Source organism: Sus scrofa, chromosome 1 (assembly GCF_054392235.1).
Source record: "Sus scrofa isolate SSC_HxYL_T2T_F1_AM1 chromosome 1, Sscrofa_HxYL_maternal_Yorkshire_Landrace_v2.0, whole genome shotgun sequence".
Classification (NCBI taxonomy): Eukaryota; Metazoa; Chordata; class Mammalia; order Artiodactyla; family Suidae; genus Sus; species Sus scrofa.
The window spans coordinates 28,944,533-28,964,817 of NC_139383.1; the positions used below are offsets into that span (position 1 = coordinate 28,944,533).

General features: G+C 37.9%; 1 pseudogene; it reads right to left on the reverse strand.

Moving 5' to 3' along the window:
* Positions 1–2,886: 2,886 nt before the first annotated feature.
* Positions 2,887–18,989, reverse strand: LOC100152021 (uncharacterized; annotated as a pseudogene).
* Positions 18,990–20,285: the final 1,296 nt, after the last annotated feature.

A 20,285-nucleotide genomic window follows, 5' to 3' on the forward strand; every position in this document is an offset into this window, starting at 1 on the left:
TTTGTGACTTGACGACTTGAATTTAAATAATTAATTCACAGGGAATCCATCTAGTCTCATCAATTCACCAAAATAAGGGGAAAAAATAATAAATATCTATCACTTAAAGTTGTTCCCAGGACTGACTGTATTAATTTGTAAAATGCTTGGAATGGCTCCTAGTCCATAGCAATAGTCAGTAAATGTAAACTACTACTACTACTATTATTATTATTAACTTAAATATTAGTAGCCTATAACAGTGACAGTACATTTTAGATAATGGCACTAAGTAAAAGCTTGTAGTCAACTCTCTCTGAGAATGCAGTTGAAATCTCTCATCCATTATTTTCCCTTAAATCCTTGTTGACCCAGTTTCTATTATTCCAGACTTCTGTTAGAACTGATAATGTCCCTGATCTTACTCTCTGTTTTATAAAAGTAGCATTTCGCAGCCCCCCTCAGTTGTATGTTTTGGGAGACATCTGGAAACTCAGAACCCTAAGTTCAAATGCAGGACAAATAAGGAACTAGTTGCATTATAAAAAGCATTTTATTGCTCCTAACAGTTGATGCTTTATTAATTAGAGAAGACAAAAATTTTAGTCATCTTTATCAAGTGTACCCTCCAGGGTTGATGCCTCTGTGTGAGGGATTCAACTAATTTTCCATTTGTTATGTCACTTGACATTAATATTGTTTAACAAATCAAGAAATAAAGTATTCAAAACAAAGAAATCCACACACACACAAAAAAATATTTTGACTCATAAAAGGGGTACCCCTAGCTTTCCTGGCTGGGTAGAATGAATCATTAGTGGGTAATGACCTCAGGACCAACTTTTTCAAAGAAAATATAATATTTTCGTTTTCCTTTTTCTATGAATTTTCACTCTCACGGATTTGTGGTTATAATGAAACATCCCTCATATTTATTTCAGAGCTAACTTCTGAGACTGGAGCCATTTCTATACCAAAGCTACAAACTTCAAAGATGCCTGGCCGGGTACCCTGGCAAGTCGGTGTTAATAAATGAGCCAATGGATTATGGAGTTTTATAAGACCGGTCAAGAAATAGTCAAGATTCCTCCCAATCCTTGGGGGATTTCTTTCCTTCTCACTTCCTGCCCTTGCCTCCTTCCTCTGTTTTTATCTCCCTTATCTATTTCCTTTTCCTTTCATATTATCAATTCCTTTACTGTCCCTTCTTCTCAGTTCTTATCGTCTCTTCATTCATTCCTCCCTTTGCTCTTCTGCCTTGACTTCTTATCTCCTTATTTATTTCCATCTAGGCAATTTTGTGGCAGCTTATAAATCCAAAATGCCAACTGCTACTCAAAAGACCAAGGGACTAAAGCTAACACATTTGTTCAGATAGTCTTGTTGCCTTTGCTTGCTCGCTCTATTTCCATAAGGATTCATTTCCAGCGTAGCTTTTAGCTCTGGATTTACTCTTGCATTTGCAATCCTGCTCCTCGCTCTACCCATTTATACTCTGCATCTGTATGTGATATCACTCTTTTTTTTACTATTAGACGGCTGAATTCTGCCGAGTTCTGCTCTGTTTCACCTTTGTGTCATGCATCAACCTAGCCGTCCTTATGGTGAGCCCATCACTGGGCCTGCTGTGCCCACTTCGAAGTGGGCAGAGTCATCTTTCAAGTTCCCTCCTCTGATATTTGCTAGGTTAGCCTCATCTCCTAGACTGAAAGGGTCCGCATTTAATTTATTACAAAATTCATTCATTTAACAAGAATTTATTGAGCTCGATATGTGATGATAAAGTTAAAAGCAACAGACCTTTTCTCTTTTTACATATTGCATTTTTCCTTTTTCTCATTTCTCACTATAAATTCTACTAAATCTAAGAAAATAAACATTGCTATATATTTCTTATTGGCCTTCTCCTATAATACTGAATATTTAGCTTCTACACAAAAATAACCCAACAGATGCTTTCGGGGATAATCCACATGGCACCAAACGCTTGGTCATCTGGTTTATTGGCTCTAAATATGATGCCCTTATAAAATTAAACAAACAAAAAAAATATCTGAATGATTGGCAAAGTTCTTCATTTTTTAATTCAGACATTTTGCTTTTGCTTAGAGCCTCAGCCTTAGATATATGCAGTAAGAATGCAGTAATATGTACATTTCCCCCAATTATTATTTGGTGAATGTGTGTGTTTATCAAGATGGGGAAAAAAAACTACATGAAAGATATTGAGACGTCCCTGAGGAACCTGCCTTATCTTAAAGTACACACATTTGCAGAAAATTAAGTTTTCCAAAGCTGTGTGTTGAAGTGAATGGACAAGAGATTAAAAAATTGGTTTAGCTGGAAAAAGGGCTTTTCACCTGACTTAGGGTCCAAAACAATTCTCAACATTTCTTATTTATGTGTCTTTGTGAATTCCACCTTAAAGAACTGAGATAAATTCTTTTAATTTTGATATTTGTATGTTAGTAATAACAATAAGGTCATTAAATTATCATTATTTTTACAATTATTAGCACTATTAAGTTTTGCTTTGTTTTGTTTTGTTTGGATACGACCTTTCTTGAGCTTACCCATCAAAGTGTAAACAATATCTGTACAAAACCAAATGTTTGCCATTATAACTTCTGCATCACAATTAAAATCCAAAATTTTTTAAAAAACAGGCAACTCAATCAAAACTCCCTGCTTCAGAATCAATAGCTTCTTTGAAGCCACAGTAACACTTAAAGTGTTTAAGACTCACATGCAGAAATTTGGCTGGCTGGAAAGCTAATTAAACTTCCAACTTATTCAAATGGAATTCCAAAATGCAAAATTGTGTAATTTACAGAGATACGGTCCACTGCAATCACCAAGCTGTTAGAGTAATTAGAGTCCTGAGATAATAAGCAATCCAGGCATCCTTTAGGCAGACTTCTGTTGTCCTTTCTCCCCAGAGATTTGTGGATGTGTGGAATGACACCACCACCAGCAACTGTAGCCTTGATGAGATAATCCAACACTTTCCCACGAATAGCCAGTTGCAAGTGATGAGGAGTAATACACATTACCTTCAGATTTTTTGATGCGTTTCCTGCCAATTCAAATACCTCTGGAGTGATGTTCTTCAGGATGTCTGCACTGTACAAAGAGGCAGTCGCACCCATGCATCCATGGCTGGTCGTCTGAGATTTCAGAGGTCAATGAATATGGCCCACAGGAAACTGCAAACTTGCTCTCTGAGAGCGGGAACCCGCCTTTGTCTTGGACTTTCCAAAGTCCTTCCAAGCCTTGCTGCAAGTTTCTGCTGAAGCTCAAACAAACAAGGCAGAGAAAGGACTGGTCAGACACCAAACGAGATCCTGCCGACTGCTCCTTCGCGGCACCGCGACTCAAACTCGCACAAATAAGTTTTAATTTGGTTTTCTTTAAAGATAATATTTAACAACGAATGTTTTCTTTGGAAGTTAATGTACAAATACAAGTTATGAGTATGCTATTTTTCATAAGATTCTCCTTTGCTAGACAGGTGCTCTAACCCAAGCAGATAGCGTGAAATCACCCTAGCTCTAGCAAAATGCACATTTTGGAATGTTCTTCCCAAATGAAAAAAAATAGGGTTCTTTGAGACTGGTGTCGTTTGTGCCTCAAAGAGAAAACACACGTTGTTTAGGACATTAAATGGGGAAGTTATATGAAAAGGCTAAAAATAAACTAATTTTCCACTAAACTATTCTGGCTTATACCTAAGATTAAGATGCACCATCTTCTCTTAAGGAACCTCTTGATGGTAAAGAATTAATACGAACAGGGTCTCAATAATGCATTATTTCATTTATTTTTTTAGTGTTTCAAGGTAGATATTAGTGTCCTCATTTCACTAGAGATGTAGCCAGAGCTCCAAGAGTGTAGGTCAGTTGTTCAAGGTTGCTGCCACAGAGATGCAATTCAAATCTAGCTCTTTTTGACTCTCAAATCCACATTTTTTTTCCCGCTATACATTATTTTTTTATTTTTCCTGTTAGTGATTAAGTTGATGGAATAAAGTCACTCTGTCATCCACAGATGCTGCAAAGTGTTGCTCAGTGGCAGGGTCTGAGTATAGTCATACAACCTCCCCTCTCGAGTTCGGAAAACCCCAGTGCAAAGAACAAAGGGTGCGCTGGGCTAGAATTAGGAAGACTTGCCCATGTACAGGAATGGTGGAGGGGGTATCAGAAGCCCATTTACAACACTGTCGTAAAACAGGTGCCGTGGGAAGCTGGTCGAAAAGTTCCATCAGAAAGCTGAAGAAAAGAAGCAGATGAAGAACTGAGGGGGATGGGTGGGAGGTTGGAGAATAAAGGAGGGAAATGTGGCTTGAAGGGGAAGAGGGGAAATGATTAGAGGAGGGAGAATGAATGAGGATTATCAGGAAGATACAAGAGGTCTTTGTGGTGAGAGAAGAGGGTGGAGGGCAAGGCAGAGATGAGCCAGGGAAGAAACTCTGCCTGTGGAACAAAGAAAAGAATAAGCACAGTTTTATCTCCAGTGGAAAAAGTGGAAGTTTGTCTTCTGTGACAGGTTGTTCCAACCCATTGTGTTGCGCTAAGATATTGAATTATCTCAACAGTTTGCCATTAGAAAAATGTAGATTCCTGGGGCCACTTTCTAGCCAATGGTTAATAACGTGCCTAAACTCGTTATTTACTCTATGTGTTGATGAGATGAAAACAGCATGTAATAGTAGCCACCTAATTTCTCATCAATTAACCAACATCCTTCCTATTTTAAAGGCTATCCAGAGATGAAAAAATAATAATTTTACTAAGCAGAAATAACTCATCTCTTAGGGCCAATTATATGTGATTCATAGATTTCTTGGAGGTGAATTATTGTTTAAAATATAACATGTAGATTCTTCACCAGTTTTTAACAGTTCTGTTTAAGTTTGTTGACAACTCTGGTAATCTTCCTTAGATACCCAGAGGTCATACCAGGTTCACACCTCATTTTATGGAGGTTTGCAAACCTTTCAGTAATGATGAATTGGATTTCAGTTGAATTGCATGCAAACTTGGGCCAAGTTTTAAGGGAACACTGTGAAGTTCTTTCAGGTAGAAGCCAGGTGAAACTCAAAGGGTCCAAAGTGGGTTTTGCTTTGAGTTACTCTGGGGTTCTGCTTGAACTTGACACTCAAAGTGAAACTCAGGAGATCTGAACCTCTTGCAAACTCAGGCTCAAAGGGAGGTTTTTGGAAGCAAACTTGCATGTTGAAAATGCTGAGCTAACAGTGCTAATTGGTGCTTCAGTTTGCTTTGCCCAGCCCTCTGAATAGAGTTTCATCTGGAAAAAGAAGGTTTCTCTTAGCAGGTCTACAGTTTAGTAAAGCTTTGCAGGAGGACTTTCGTCTTGCCTACAGATTATTTGCAACAGGAGAATGCACAAATTGCCATAACTCTAGATTAACAAGAATAGACTGTGACATAATCTATGGAATGGATCAAATAAGTCCTTGTATCATGTCTTTGAATTGAGACTAAAGGCATTTGGGGGGGGGTCATCCACTTTATATGGGCAACTCCAATGAAAGCTGAGTGTATTAGAAACATTACTTAGAGATAATTGGTACTCTATAGATTTGACCACAGTGACTTGAACATATTCTCTTGTGAAAATAAATAACTGGAAAAAGAATCCTTTCTCCCTTCTTCCCCCCAATTAAACATAGCCACAAAGACCAATCTATGACAGTCCTTTAATGGAATGGCACAATAAGCCTATAGGTGAGTCGATGGATCGCCAAGACAAAAGATATGCTTCTGACCTGATTAGGGGTTGACGTTAGAACAGAGAGGATTTAATTTATGTTTGGCAAATAAATCTAAATATTAAATTAAATGACAGAAATTGAGGGTTTTTTTTTTTTTTTTGAAGACGGAAACTAGTTGGCAGAATTTTGGCATATCAACAAATGGAAATCACACAAAGAAAAGGATTAGGTGAAATAAAGATCAAATGAAGATCAAAAATAAATTGGCTTCAATCCAGGAAACATTTGTTGTATTTTACAAGCAGGTCTTTCCTTCCCAAGTGTGAAGAACAGAGGAACCACCTGATCTTCCCCTAAAGGTCATCAAGCACACCGCGCACCAGAGCAGAAATGCCCCTGAGAAAGGCCAGTATTAGATGCAGTATTAAAAAGAAATTCAAAACTCCTAGTCCTAAAACTATAAACAACACGGAGGCAGTGAATGGTGGTAAGCAGATTCTAAGGAAGTGATGAACCAGGTATTCATACTTCAGAAATATTTACACAGTGGGTGCTTTAACAAAATAAACAATATTTTACCTATCTATTTATCTATTTATTATCATCCATCTATCTGTCATCTCTCTATAGAGCAGACATTCTGGAAGATGTTGAACTTTTCCAGACTTCAAGGGATCCTGTTTGATGTATCGTTATAACCAACACTCCATAATCTGTGGGGCTCAGTACAAAATGAAAAAGCAGAAAAAGTTCAAAAATCAGGAAAAAGTGCTGTTAAAGGTTCTTCTTTCTTCTAGGGTTCCTCTCTCCAGTTACAGTGTCTTTAAATGTCTAATGTAGTATTTTAAGTAAAGAAAAATTAAAAATTGAAATTATTAGCATGAATCATGCCACTCACCTTTATTTTGTGTATGGCTAGTCTTAAATGCAAATTTAAGAGCACTAATTGTACATACATAATTACTGAAATTGCACAACTTGTATTTTGTACTTTATCTGTATGCTTTTCATTTTAACAGTTGAAATGTTTCTTTCACGGAATTAACTGTTTTTATTTCACTTCTTAATATGCACACATTCTACCAACACTCTCTGCTGTCAGTTACTGATGAGTAAGGAAGGGCTGAAAAAAAAAAAAAAGGAACTAGAGGATCTACAGAAGGCTTCCTGGAAAAGGTGACATCCAAGGATCATAGGATGATGATCCAAGTAAACTATAAACATGAAAGTTTCAGGATATCATTCTTACTACTGTACGAATAAGCTTTAGCACATTTGATTATTTTATTTTTGGTTTGTATTTTCTTGTTCTCGAGTCTTTGGGATTCCCTGTGATCAGTTGACACATTTTGTAAATGTGTTGTTCATATTCATCCTGAAAATTTAATCACCTCCAGCAAACTTTGGTGTCATTCAAAAACTTCCATCATTTGGTCACATTATAAAACCAATCTTGACTAAGCTATTCAGACAAATATGCAAGATGTGTTGGCAGTTTAAATACCTTTTCTAGAACCATGTCTAAAAAGAAATTTTTCCAAAACAAAAACAAAAACAAAACAACACCCCACTAAACCTAGATTCCACAAAGCAGCTAAAAAATGGAAGGATTTTGGAAATTGAAACATGATTTAAATCTGATATGTGGCCTTCAGTGAAATCCAAGGTGTTTGCAGTAATTTGATCATTCCACTTGTGAAAGGGACTAATTGAGGCTACAATTTTTGGAAACCATTAGCTTTTGTGTTTATTGTACTTATTGATTTCTAGATAAAGAAATACAAGTAAGGAATACCCACTGTGGCTCAGTGGTTAATGAACTTGACTAGTATCCATAAGGAACCATTAGGGTTTGATCCCTGGCCTTGTGAGCTGTGGTGTAGGTCGAAGACACAGCTCAGGTCCCGAGTTGCTGTGGCTGTGGCATAGGCCAGTAGCTACAGCTCCAATTGGACCCCTAGCCTGAGAGCCTCCATATGCTGTGGGTGTGGCCCTAAGAAGACAAGAGACAAAAAATAAATAAATAAATAAATACAAATAAGATTTTAATATACCCTTAAAAGTTTTATATATTCATTTCTAAGTTTGAAATATATTTACACTTCAAGTGTTTCACTGTATTGCAAATAAACACACTCAGAACCTAAACTGCTTTCGTACCCATTGCACTCATTTTACTGGTATATACAAGTAAATAGATATATAATCTGTCTACTTAAGGAAATGTTATATGAGGATGGATAAGTTAAATGAATGTGAGCAGGAAGGGAAAAACATTCTCAGGGCATGTCGTGCAGTATCTCTTTAATTGTGTAGCCTTAGACAGCTGGGCCTTGCAGGTAGCTGAAAAACTGGCCCAGCATGAAGTGATGAGGCTTGGAACTATCCCTTGGGGAAAAGCTTGGACAGAATCTGAAGAACTAATAGCCTATACCTTTTTATTGAAGGTGCAAATCCAAGAGCCAGTGTCGAAAACACAGTTTTCTTACTCAGTTACAGTTGAATAGATCACCTTTAAAAATCAAAATGAAAAAGAACAGAGGAAAATGGAGAATGGACAGCCAATTGTGTGAGAACATGTTTATAAAAAAGGCATGGGTCCAGTCAGGGCTATGTACTCCATGGCCACACATATTCCCCTAAATCATAACCTCAGAGCTATGCTTCATTAGTCATATGGAGAATCACAGAAGAAAATGTGGGTTAGTGTGTGCAAATGAAACACTACTCCAGGAAAAAACAGCTCAGAGTGTGTGCCCCGGAGACCATGGTTCAGAAACGTTTTACACAAGAGAGAAATATTTTATAAACAGCAAATGCCATATGTTTTTGAATTTTTAATAGTAGAGGTGGCTTTCCATTCTCATTCAATTTCCCTTGTGACCAAGCATCTGGTCCCCAGCTACATACAGCTATGACCACAAATCCTGTGTTTAGTACGTCTGTACTTACTTGTTAAGAAAGAATAAGTTACCCACTAAAAATTTTATTATGACCTAGAACTTATCTCAATTGTATAGTTTACTTTTACCACTATAAGTCTTAAGAGGAAAGAAGAGTTTAATATAGACAGCCATTTTTTGGACTCGGCCTTTCGGGGATATTTATCTTGTGACGCTCTTTTTCTTTTTGTAAATTTCTTTGTGGAAAGGACGAGACTTAGAAAGCAAGTGGTCTGCCATTGTGGTCTGTTTCCGTAGTGTTGCCAGGCAGTGTTTATTCATTTCTTCACAGCCTGACCTAAATGCCATTGATAATGGCACAGCACAAGTGACAGAGCCAGAAAAATGTCAGCCAGACGATTCTGAATCAGTTAAGTCCAAGCCTGCTTTTATTCCTGGAGTTTTCGCTAATGTGTTTTTATAAATTTTAGAAAGTGCCAAAATTGAACATATAAATTTTTAGTATTGTCATGAAAGTAGTTTGACCTTGTGGGCCCTTGAAATGATCTTGGGGTCCTCAGGCCACACTTTGAGAATCATTGCTGTGACCGCGATTATCTCTTTAGTGATTAATAGCATTATAGCTAGCATAATGTATGTTTCTTCGATCTGCTTGTTTTTCACTTAACAATGTAGTCTAGGAGTTCCCATCTTGGCGCAGTGGTTAACGAATCTGACAAGGAACCAAGAGGTTGTGGGTTTGATCCCTGGCCTTGCTCAGCGGCTTAGGATCTGGCGTTGCCATGACCTGTGGTGTAGGTTGCAGACACGGCTGGGATCCCGAGTTGCTGTGGCTCTGGCATAGGTGGGTGGCTACAGCTCCGATTAGACCCCTAGACTGGGAACCTCCATATGTCGTGAGAGTGGCCCAAGAAATGGCAAAAATGCCAAAAAAAAAAAAAAAGAAAAAAAAAGAAAAAAACCCAATGTAGTCTAAAGATCTTTCCACATCAGTGCAAGGTAAGTTTCTTCACTTGCTTTTATAATGGTGCCTCCTATTCTGATGTCTGGGTTTACCAGAATTTATTTTAGTAGTTCTCTTTTGATAGACACTTGGGTTCCCTTTGCCCTGTGTAAAATTTTTCTTGTAAAAAACAATAGCAATGAATAACCTTGTATATAAAGCATTTTGCATACAAGCAGGCATATTTGTAGGGAAAAGTTGTAGCAATAAAAGGCCAATTGCATTTTGTCAGGTCTAACCAAACTGTCCTTCATGGAGTTTACTCCATTTTGCATGCCTACCTGTGTTACAGGAGCAGACTTTCTTCCTCAACTCGCTGTTGGGAGCTTTGCTAATTTGGTAGGTGAGCAGTATGATCTTAGAGTAGTTCAATGAGCACTTCTCTTATTAAGAGAAAGTTGAACATCACTTCGTATGTTAGGACCCTTTGTATTTCCTCTTCCACGAACTGTACATTTTCCTGTAGATTTCTAATCTTATTTTTCTCAATTTCTAGAGGCTTTTAAAGGATTAGACAAAGTATATTTAAAGTATTGCTCCTGCTGTGAATTTCAAATGCTTTATCTCAATTTCTCATTTAATTTTAGATTTGCCCCTAATATCTTTTGCCATGTAGAACTTTTTCCATTTTTATGTAGTCTACTTTATCAATATTTTTCTTATCCTTGGTTTTTGTATTTTGAGACTTAGGCTTTAGAAAAGTTGAGGTTTAAAAAGGCTTTTTCTATCCCCAAATTATAAAGGAATGCACTGAAATTTTCTCCTTGTACCTTTACCGTCTCTCTTCCTTTTTTTTTTTTTTTTTTTGGCCACACCCACAGCATGCGGAAGTTCTTGAACCAGGGATCAAACCCCAGCCGCAGCAGTGACAACGCTGTATCCTTAACTGCCAGGTCACTTGGACTGCCAACCATTCATTAATTACCCTCTTATATCACAGTGTACATTTAATCATTGGCACATTTGTAGAGCACCTTTTATGTACTGTGTAAAAGATTAATCCAATTTAATATTTTTCTTCTTTTTACAACACCATGTATTGAAGAAGCCCATCTTTTCCACACTGAATTGAGAAGTAACCTTTACCATGTAACACATTCTTGAATATATTTGGTTCCAGTAGTATATGAAAAAAACTTAAATCTTGAAACTAGTGGACTGTATTCCAGCAATGCAAGAATCACTTAATATTAGAAAAAGAATTCACATAACTTATTAGATTAAAAGATCTTACATCTACCAAATTGATAAATGGCAATAGTAAGATCGAATTGACTGAGAAAACAAAGACACCTCCTGATAAATCATGAAAATTTAGTTATCTAGAAGCTACAGAAGGAAGTCATTGCAATCAGTATACACAGCAAAGAGGCCAGTAGCATTCTCCAACAACAGACAGAGGACACTGGCAGATGCACATTTGCAGATAGTAAGTCCAAAAGAGTTAGAGCCCCATAAGAACCCCTAGAAGTTCAACTGACACCCTCCAAGCCCAGTCTTATTTTTCCGTGGCTGTGGCAATTTTCCTACAGATTAAAGTGTATATTTGTGAGGGACCGTGTCATCAGCCTTAGGTGTATCATCAGTCTTGGTGGAAGTCAATCCGTACTAAGCTACCTGGCACGGTAAAGGACAGTGCAGCTTATTCAGTATATTTTCCCCTTTAGCCTCTTCAAGATACACAGCCTATTCCAATTATTTTCCTAAACTTAGAGCTGTGGAAAAAGAAAAAGTATGAGTTATAAACTTCCTTAGTAGTAATGTTAAAAACCTCTTACTGTTAAGACCCAAACCATAAAGAGAAAACACGTATAATTATCTTGACAGGTATAAAACAATTTACTGATAATGAAAAACTCACAAAAACATAAATCTTAATAACCTAAGACTTTACTGAGAACTTATAGCCAAACATTCTTATGGTGAAATATTAGAATTCTCACAAAGACAAGTGTTTGTTTTAAACTATGACCATTTAATATGCATTGAGGGCCCTGAAAAATATACTAAGGAATTGAAAATGTAAATGTTAAAAGGGAAAAGGGAAAGATGCAGAGTTGCAGTTATTCAATATTGGGAAACCCATCAAGGACCAGTGTTCACACCTCCCTACCTTTATCTTACCTATACTGATTTCCAGGTATGCAAATTCCTTGAGGGCAGGTTTTGTGATTTTATTTTTTTATGTCTGTCTGCCCCTATTAGACATAACCTGATACATAAGCTCTCAATAAAAATTTATGGAATGCAAAAAAAAAAGGTAAAATTTCCACTCACAGAAAATATGATTCCTACACAGGAAATTTAAAAAGAATCAATAAACTGTAATATCTGAATCCAAAGTGGCCAGGTACAATATTAAGTTATAAAAATGGTATGCTATGTTCACTGCAGCACTATTCACAATAGCCAGGACATGGAAACAACCCAAATGTCCATCGACAGATGATTGGATTCGGAAGATGTGGTATATATACACAATGGAATACTACTCAGCCATAAAAAAATGACATAATGCCATTTGCAGCAACATGGATGGAACTAGAGAATCTCATCCTGAGTGAAATGAGCCAGAAAAACAAAGACAAATACCATATGATATCACTTATAACTGGAATCTAATATCTAGCACGAATGAACATCTCCTCAGAAAAGAAAATCATGGACATGGAAAAGAGACTGTGGCTGCCTGATGGGAGGGGGAGGGAGTGGGAGGGATCAGGAGCTTGGGCTTATCAGACACAACTTAGAATAGATTTACAAGGAGATCCTGCTGAATAGCATTGAGAACTTTGTCTAGATACTCATGTTGCAACAGAACAAATGGTGGGGGAAAAAATGTAATTGTAATGTATACATGAAAGTATAACCTCATCCCCTTGCTGTACAGTGGGAAAATAAAAAAAATCATAAAAAAAATGGTATGCTATGTATTGGCAATAATGTAAAAGGAATAAAGACAAAACAAAAAAAATGTAAAAGGAAAAAACCTTATTCATAGATAATAAAGTTATAAAGTAATAATAACAATAACAATAATAATAAATGCATGAGTTCATATGAAGTGTATAATCAAACTCTTCTTAAGGTTGTGACAGAAGGCTTGAAAAAAAAATGGAGAGATAGATCATGTTCTTAGATGGGAAGACTTAATACTGTTAAAAAAACTTTAATTCTAACCTAATTAATATATAAGTTTAATGCAATCCCAAATAAATATTACCAGAATTTTTAATGAGTTTAATTTTAAAATTTCTCTGGAAGATAACTATAAACTACAAAATATGCAGGAGTATTTAATTACATACTATATGTGAAAACCTAAAGCTTTACTAATGAAAATAGTATGATGTTAATATTAAAGTGGACATAAAGAACAATAGAATAGACTACATAGCTCAGAAGTCAGTCCTATTTGTTTATGGATATAATAGGGTAATTTAAATCTAAGGGTGAAGGTTAATAAAGTTTACTGGAAAATTTAGTGAACGATTTGGAAGAAGTAAGTCCTGACATCCTACCTCAATTCATATACATAGACGTACTCAAATTTCAGATGGAATATATAAACAAAATTAAACCAGGAAGTAGCAGTTAGATGATTTTCTACTTGCCTAGTTAATGAATTAAAATGCATGTGTTAAGAACTGGACACATAACAGGCCCTCAATAAACAGGGACTCTTTAGCTTCTCCTTCTTGCAATGCCCTACATGAGGTCATATTGTCTATATAAACATATTCAGAAACAGAGATACCCCTTACTCATCATTTAAGTCATCTTTTACTGTTTCTAGCCCTGGGTCTAACCAGGAGCATCTCCTTAAGTTAGGCTCTCTAATATACTGCTTATCTTGTAAAAATAATAATTGCTTAGGGTCACAGCATATTACGGATAAAGAATGCTCCTCTAGGAGATACTGTTGTGGCTTAGCGGTAATGAACCCAACGAGTATCCATGAGGACATGGGTTTGATCCCTGGCCTTGCTCAGCAGGTTGAGGATCTGGCATTGCCCTGAGTTGTGATGAAGGTCTCAGACAAGGATTAGATCCAGCGTTGCTATGGCTACGGGTGTAGGCTGGCAGCTCCAGCTCTGATTTGACTCATGGGTGAAGCCTGGGAACTTCTATATGCCACGGGTGCAGCCCTAAAGAGACAAAAAAAAAAAAAAAGAAGGATCCTTTAGGATTGGATTTCTGGGACTTAGTCTGATTTTCTGTACACATCTCATATAGTATAGTGAGAGTGTCCATGGCTAGCACACAAGTGGTCTGATCCATTTCCAAACAGCCTGAGTGAGTGCTTTCTGAGCAAAAGAAATGAGTAAATGTTGTTGCTAAACCAATAGTCAGTCCTAGACTGCTCTCCTACTGGGACATGAAAATATGCAGAATGATTCTAAAGAGTCTATCTTCTTCAGAGTAAAGATAAAATGAACTAAAAACTGGGTGAAAATAGCCATAAAAAAAGTAAAGCATTCATTTGATTAAATCCTCCTGGCTCTTTTTCCATAGGCCCACCTCATTTTAGCAGTTTTGTGTCTTATTTTTAAAGTATGTTTGTTGATGAAATTTCAATATAAAGAGCTTTCAAAGGCTAAGTCTTGAAAATTTTCACAACTCAGTCCATAAACACCAACTTCCATAAACTAGTATGTGTTCTAAATCAGTGTGTGCTTATTTATTCCATATTTACTTAATGTTGTTTGAAAATGTAATAGGCATATATTTAGGACATAATTTTTTTTCCTAATTTTTTGGTATTTTATGCTCGAAAGCAAGGGGTGTTGCATAAGGATGCTGAAGTTATCAAAATTCGGTATGTTCCCTATGGATACCTGCACCGCTTAAATCAGCCTAGAGCTCCATCACATCAGCATCTTTGGTGATAAGCCTCTTAATCACTATCTGGATGTTGTAAATATCTAATAGTATAAATTAAGCACAATGCATATTGACTAGAAAGTGAAGCTGGGACACAATAAAGTCAATAAAATCAATGGAAGTAATGCTGGAGAACTTTCAGTTTAGAGGCAGCTATTGACAAATGAGGGCCTCGTAGAATTGGCTCAATTAATAACCAAAGAAGAACTAATGGGCAAGAATGGTAACATAATAGAGATTTCAAAGAGACTTATTTGAATATCAATGCATTAGGAGAGCACATTGGGAAATTAAAGCTTTTGAAAAATTTTCAGTGTCTCACTGTGATCTTTTTTGCAAATATCATAGAAGTAGCAAATTGTATACATTGCTAGCCTGCATATTTGTCGGAAAAGTTTACTCTAAAAAGAATCAACCTTTGGGTCATTCTTTGCTGTATTAATTACTGCATAGCCACGATTTTATTTGGTACACTGTTAAATATGAGACAATAGTTTTATAAGTTTTGATATATTTTTCAAAATAAAATAATCAAGCCTTTGTTTACTCTGTACAAAATGATATTTTATTTCCTGTTTTAGGTAGATTCACCTTAAATGAGCTTTTTCCAGGACAGATTATCCTGTAATAATGAGGACTTGCTGTTCAGTAAAACATTAGCTCTACACTGGAAGACACTATAAAGAACAAAGTGAATTAACATACGGCCATGTGTGAATGACGTGTATGTGTTAGTCAATGTATATCACATTTCCTACTTTTCTTAAACTCTCCCAGATCATGTGCACCCAATCCCTTTTCCTTATTCCTAATGAAACTAGTAATTTCAAGAATTCTCTTGTGGCACAATGGATTAAGGATCTAGAGTTGTCACCGCAATGGCTTGGGTCACTGTTGTGGCATGAGTTCTATCTCAGCCTGGGCCTTCCAAAATTCCACATGCTACAGGTGTAACCAAAACCAAAACCCCAAAAAACTAGTAATTCCAAGATTGTGGAAACAATGAACAAAATGATTGCAAATTTGAGGTAGAATTGTCAGCCCTTTATTAAAAAAAAGCTGCTTGTGTTTTCTTGCTTGCATTACATACAGGTCATATTTATTTTTCCTGCTATTTTGATAGAAGGAAAATGTTTTATTGCTATCTGAGATCTTTTACAAATAATGATACAAACTCGGAGGGAAGTTGGCTTTGTGAGGAAGTTTTATTATGTTTGATATGAAGAGTGCATTTGAAGATTTTTCCCTCTATATTTCTTTGTTGAGTTCCTTTTTTATTCTAACTCATTGGGGGAAAGAAACAGAGGCCTTTGCCATAGCTTAAAATAATTCAGCTTTTCATCTGTAAGAATGAAAAGATGAAGGAAAAATTCTGAATATCTAGGAGTTCCTGTCGTGGCGCAGCAGAAATGAATCTGACTAGGAACCATGAGGTTGCAGGTTCAATCTCTGGCCTCGCTCACTGGGTTGAGGATCCGGTGTTGCCATGAGCTGTGGTGTAGGCTGAAGATGCGGCTCAGATCTGGCGTGGCTGTGGCTGTGGGGCAGGCTGGCAGCTGTAGCTTTGATTAAACTCCTAGCCTGGGAACCTCCATATGCCACGGATGTGGCCCTAAAAAGCAAAAAATAAAATAAAAAATAAAATAAAATAAATTATGGATATCTGTATCTACTTAAACACACAGTTTAGCCAGGGCAGTTTCAGAAATGATCATCCTATAGTAAATGATTATCAGTGCCTTCTGAATTGTATTGCTAGCCAGGATTTTATTGTGGCTAGTAGAAATTCTACTCTCCACAAAGGCTGTGAAGCCAATACTTACGTTTTTTCTTTCTCCACTTCTATCTCTATCTTAATATCTTCAAAAAGAGGAGTAGATAGTTGTGTAGGTGAAGAATATTCATACCTTAGGAATTCCTGTCATGACTCAGTGGAAATGAATCTGACTAGCATCCATGTGGATGCAGGTTGGATCCCTGGCCTTGCTCAGTGGCTTAAGGATCTGGTGTTGCCATGAGCTGTGGTGTAGGTAGGCCACAGACATGGCTTGGATCCCACATTGCTGTGGCTGTTGTGTAAGCCGGTGGCTATAGCTCTGATTTGATCCCTAGCCTGGGAACCTCCATATGCAGTGGGTGTGGCCCTAAAAAGACAAAAGACAAAGACAAAAAAAAAATAATACTCATAGCTTAAGTGTGTTATAACTGCAATTTCTAAATAAGAAATTATGCTTATGGTCTCACTTGAAGAATGATCTTCAATTTGATCTACAATTAGGATCTCAATTTGAGGACTAGTCATGCAGGACTGCTTTCTATTCTGAGCAAAGTTTGCTACAGTTAGTGAAACCAGGTAGATCACAACCCAGGAAAAATACCCCAAGCTTGCAGTTTCTGAATGAGATTAAGAACAGTAAGTTTTAAAAACAGAGAAGAGTCTCTTGATTTTTTTTTTTTTTCCTCATGGTAAGGCTGTGTCAGTATGCCTTTTAGTAGTAAAAGAAAACTTAAGGAAGTTCAAAGGCAGCTTCACTGCTCCTTCTGTTCATTTGGTAACCAGTAGGGTTCTAAATTCAGAAGGATTGTTCTCTTTCTTGGCTTTCAAGGCTTGATGTTCAACTTCTTAGTCATTCTGGGCAGAAGGTGATTTTCTCTAGAGTCTGAATTTTGCAAACTACTTGGGAGAGTTCTGTCCCCCAAACATCTCCCTTTACAAATCCTGAGCACACAGGCAAGGCCTCCTTCTCTCTCACTGCTGCTGTCTTGACTGCCCCATTACCCATGTTGCTCCCTTCAGTCTCCGTCTGAGAGAAAGGCCACCTGAGGTCCTCCAGTCCTGTTTCTAGGCCCCCAGCTATGGCAGCTGCCCAGCATCATAGACGCTGCAGTACCATGAAGCTCTCTGGGGCCTCTCCTTTCTCTTTTGCCAAAACAGCTGCCTACCTCCCATCCCCCTGCCCCCGACAGCCATCTTTTTTTTTTTTTTTTTTGTCTTTTTGCCTTTTCTATGGCCACTCCTGTGGCATATGGAGGTTCCCAGGCTAGGGGTCCAATCAGAGCTGCAGCCACCAGCCTACACCAGAGCCAAGCAATGCCAAATCCAAGCTGTGTCTGCAACCTACACCACAGCTCACGGCAATGCCGGATCCTTAACCCACTGAGCGAGGCCAGGGATTGAACCTGCAACCTCATTGTTCCTAGTTGGATTCGTTAACCACTGAGCTACGAAGGGAACTCCCGCCACCTTTGCCATGGACAAAATCGCCCTCTGATATTGTGCCTCAATGGATGCTCTTCTTCAGTGATGTAGAGATGTAACTCCTCTGCTTTCCTGTCTTTAATTCAATGATAAAGAACAGGGAAAAAACTCTGTCTCAAGGGCACACACTTTCTGTCTTCTCACAGATGGAACAGACGACTTGAGTCAGTTTTTCCGTATCTTCCATTCTGCCCCATGGAAATCTGAGGTTGCCAGGATGCAGATCTTCTGGCCCAAATGTTTCTTGTGCTTCCTGATGTGCTGCTTGTTTAATTGGAAGGAGCAACAGGAGGAGTTCAGATTCTATCTCCTGATTCTCCCGTTTTCAACAATCACAATAGCCTCGTCTTATAGCAAAGCGGAAATCAACTTATTCACCATGATGACCTCTGGCCCCTGGTCTTCGCTTCCCAGGGCATAAGCAAATCCCTTGTGTGATTTTTGGGGGGCCAACTTGTACTTAGGCTAATTTTATGTAATTACTGCTTCCCCCCAGCATAGTAACATGGATGTTTGTAATCCATCAACATTTATTGAATAGATTCTATGTGTCAAGAACTGTAGTATATGTTATATTGGCACGTTTGATTATGGTAGATTGTTAAAGAGAAGAAAAGAAAAGAAAGAAAGGAAAAAAAGGAAAATGAAAAGCAGCAGTGATGAGGTTGGATAACATATTCATCTTTCTCGTTTTGCCTTATGCCCCTTCATTCGTCTCTCTTCCAGCTGCCACACCCGCCAGCAGACTGTCCCAGCTGGCAGTGGGGGCTGGGGAGTAGGAACTACTCAAGTCTGAACGGCTTTCTCAATGTATGGATGAATGGATGGGTGATCATGTGTTGGCTTTACTATTTTTAGTTTTGTGTTTCTGAAGTTAGATTATAAGCACAATAAAAAAGCTAGGCTGCTCTGGCCTCCAAGTAATATTCCTCATGACTATTGTAGGCTGCAAAACAGAAAAAAAAAGAGACCAACCATATTGATTGGTGACACCATAGATCAATTAACTTTTCTGCTCGAAAGCCTCCACTTTCTTTTTATCTCACAACGCAACACGACACAACACAATGAAATAACACGTTCTGACTGTGGTCTATGAGGTCCTACAACATCCCTCCTACCTGCTATTCTGACTCTACTGGCTGCTATTCTGTTCCTTTCTCCCAGTGATCTAGCCAGCAATACTGGCCTTCTTGCTCTTCCCTGAACATGCTGATGTACACTCATCGCTGGGTCTTCCCATTTACTCTTCCCTTTCCCTGGATCTCCTGGCCCCTGGATACCTACTGGGTTTTCTCCCTCACTTACTAAGATTGCTGCTCAAAGAGCACTTTCCAGAGAGACTTTCCCTGGCCATCCTTTCTCAACTAGTTCCCCTTTCCTTCTCCCATAACCAGTATTCTTTTTTAAATAGCACTTACACCTTTTGTTACATGTTCGTTTATTGTCTGCCTTCCCAATCAGAATACAAAATTTATGAGCTTGGATTTTGTTTATGGCCTATATTCCCAGCACTTAGAATGATACCTGGGATAAAGCAGGCATACAAACAAAGCAGACACCATCAGCCATCCGCCCTTGGACTGTACCATTTACGTTTGCTCTGGCCAAATTCCAACTGCCAATATTTTCATCTCTAAGCTTGAGAATGCTTTCCAGAAATGATAGGGCATTACATCCACCTATGCATCTGACGAGAGAGGATTTATAATCCACCCCCTGCCAGAGAGCCCCTTTTAATTACTGATTCTCAACATTTGTTGCATAAATACTAGGGCTCTCTTGTCCTCCATTGTGGGGGGGGGGGTGGGAATGAGGAGATGGGGGAACTACTTCTGAGACTGAGGTAGCTGTCTTATAAATACATTGTTTATTGATTATTCTCAGTATCAATTCTTCAGTCCCCACCAACTTGGCACCTCTCAAGTAAATATTTTCGCTCAAATTCTCATCTCAGAATCTGTTTGGGGGACCCAATTCATGATGATAAATATTTGTTATTGTTGAATGAATTACTCATAGTGGATTCTGGATACATCTTTGGAAAAAAGGCTGAAGAGGAGACAACACAGCGTAGTTTCATGGAAGGTAGAAAGTTCAGCCACCAAGAGATGGGGTTACTGCAGCCTAGGAAGGAGACAGATGGTTATAATATGAAAAAAAAGGGAAAATGAGCTTTCGGCAGCATCTGAGAATCAGTATCTGCAATTGGGTCCTCAGAAATTCACAAGGCTGCACACAGAAGCATGGACACAATAGTGACTTCTTTCGTGAAAACTGTGCAGTTGCACAGGGCCCGTGCTCAGAATGACCCTGGATGTGGTTTAATACTCTGCTGTTGACATCTTGAAATTCCTAATCATATTTCTTTGTAAAGGAGGCTTGCATTTTCATTTTTCACTAGGCCGCACAGATTAACTCAAGGTGCACACCATAGTTTCTCATTACAGTTGAGGAAGAGGATTAGAATATCAAGGATTTGGAATGAAAGAAATAGGTTTTATAGAGCTAGATGGTAGGTAA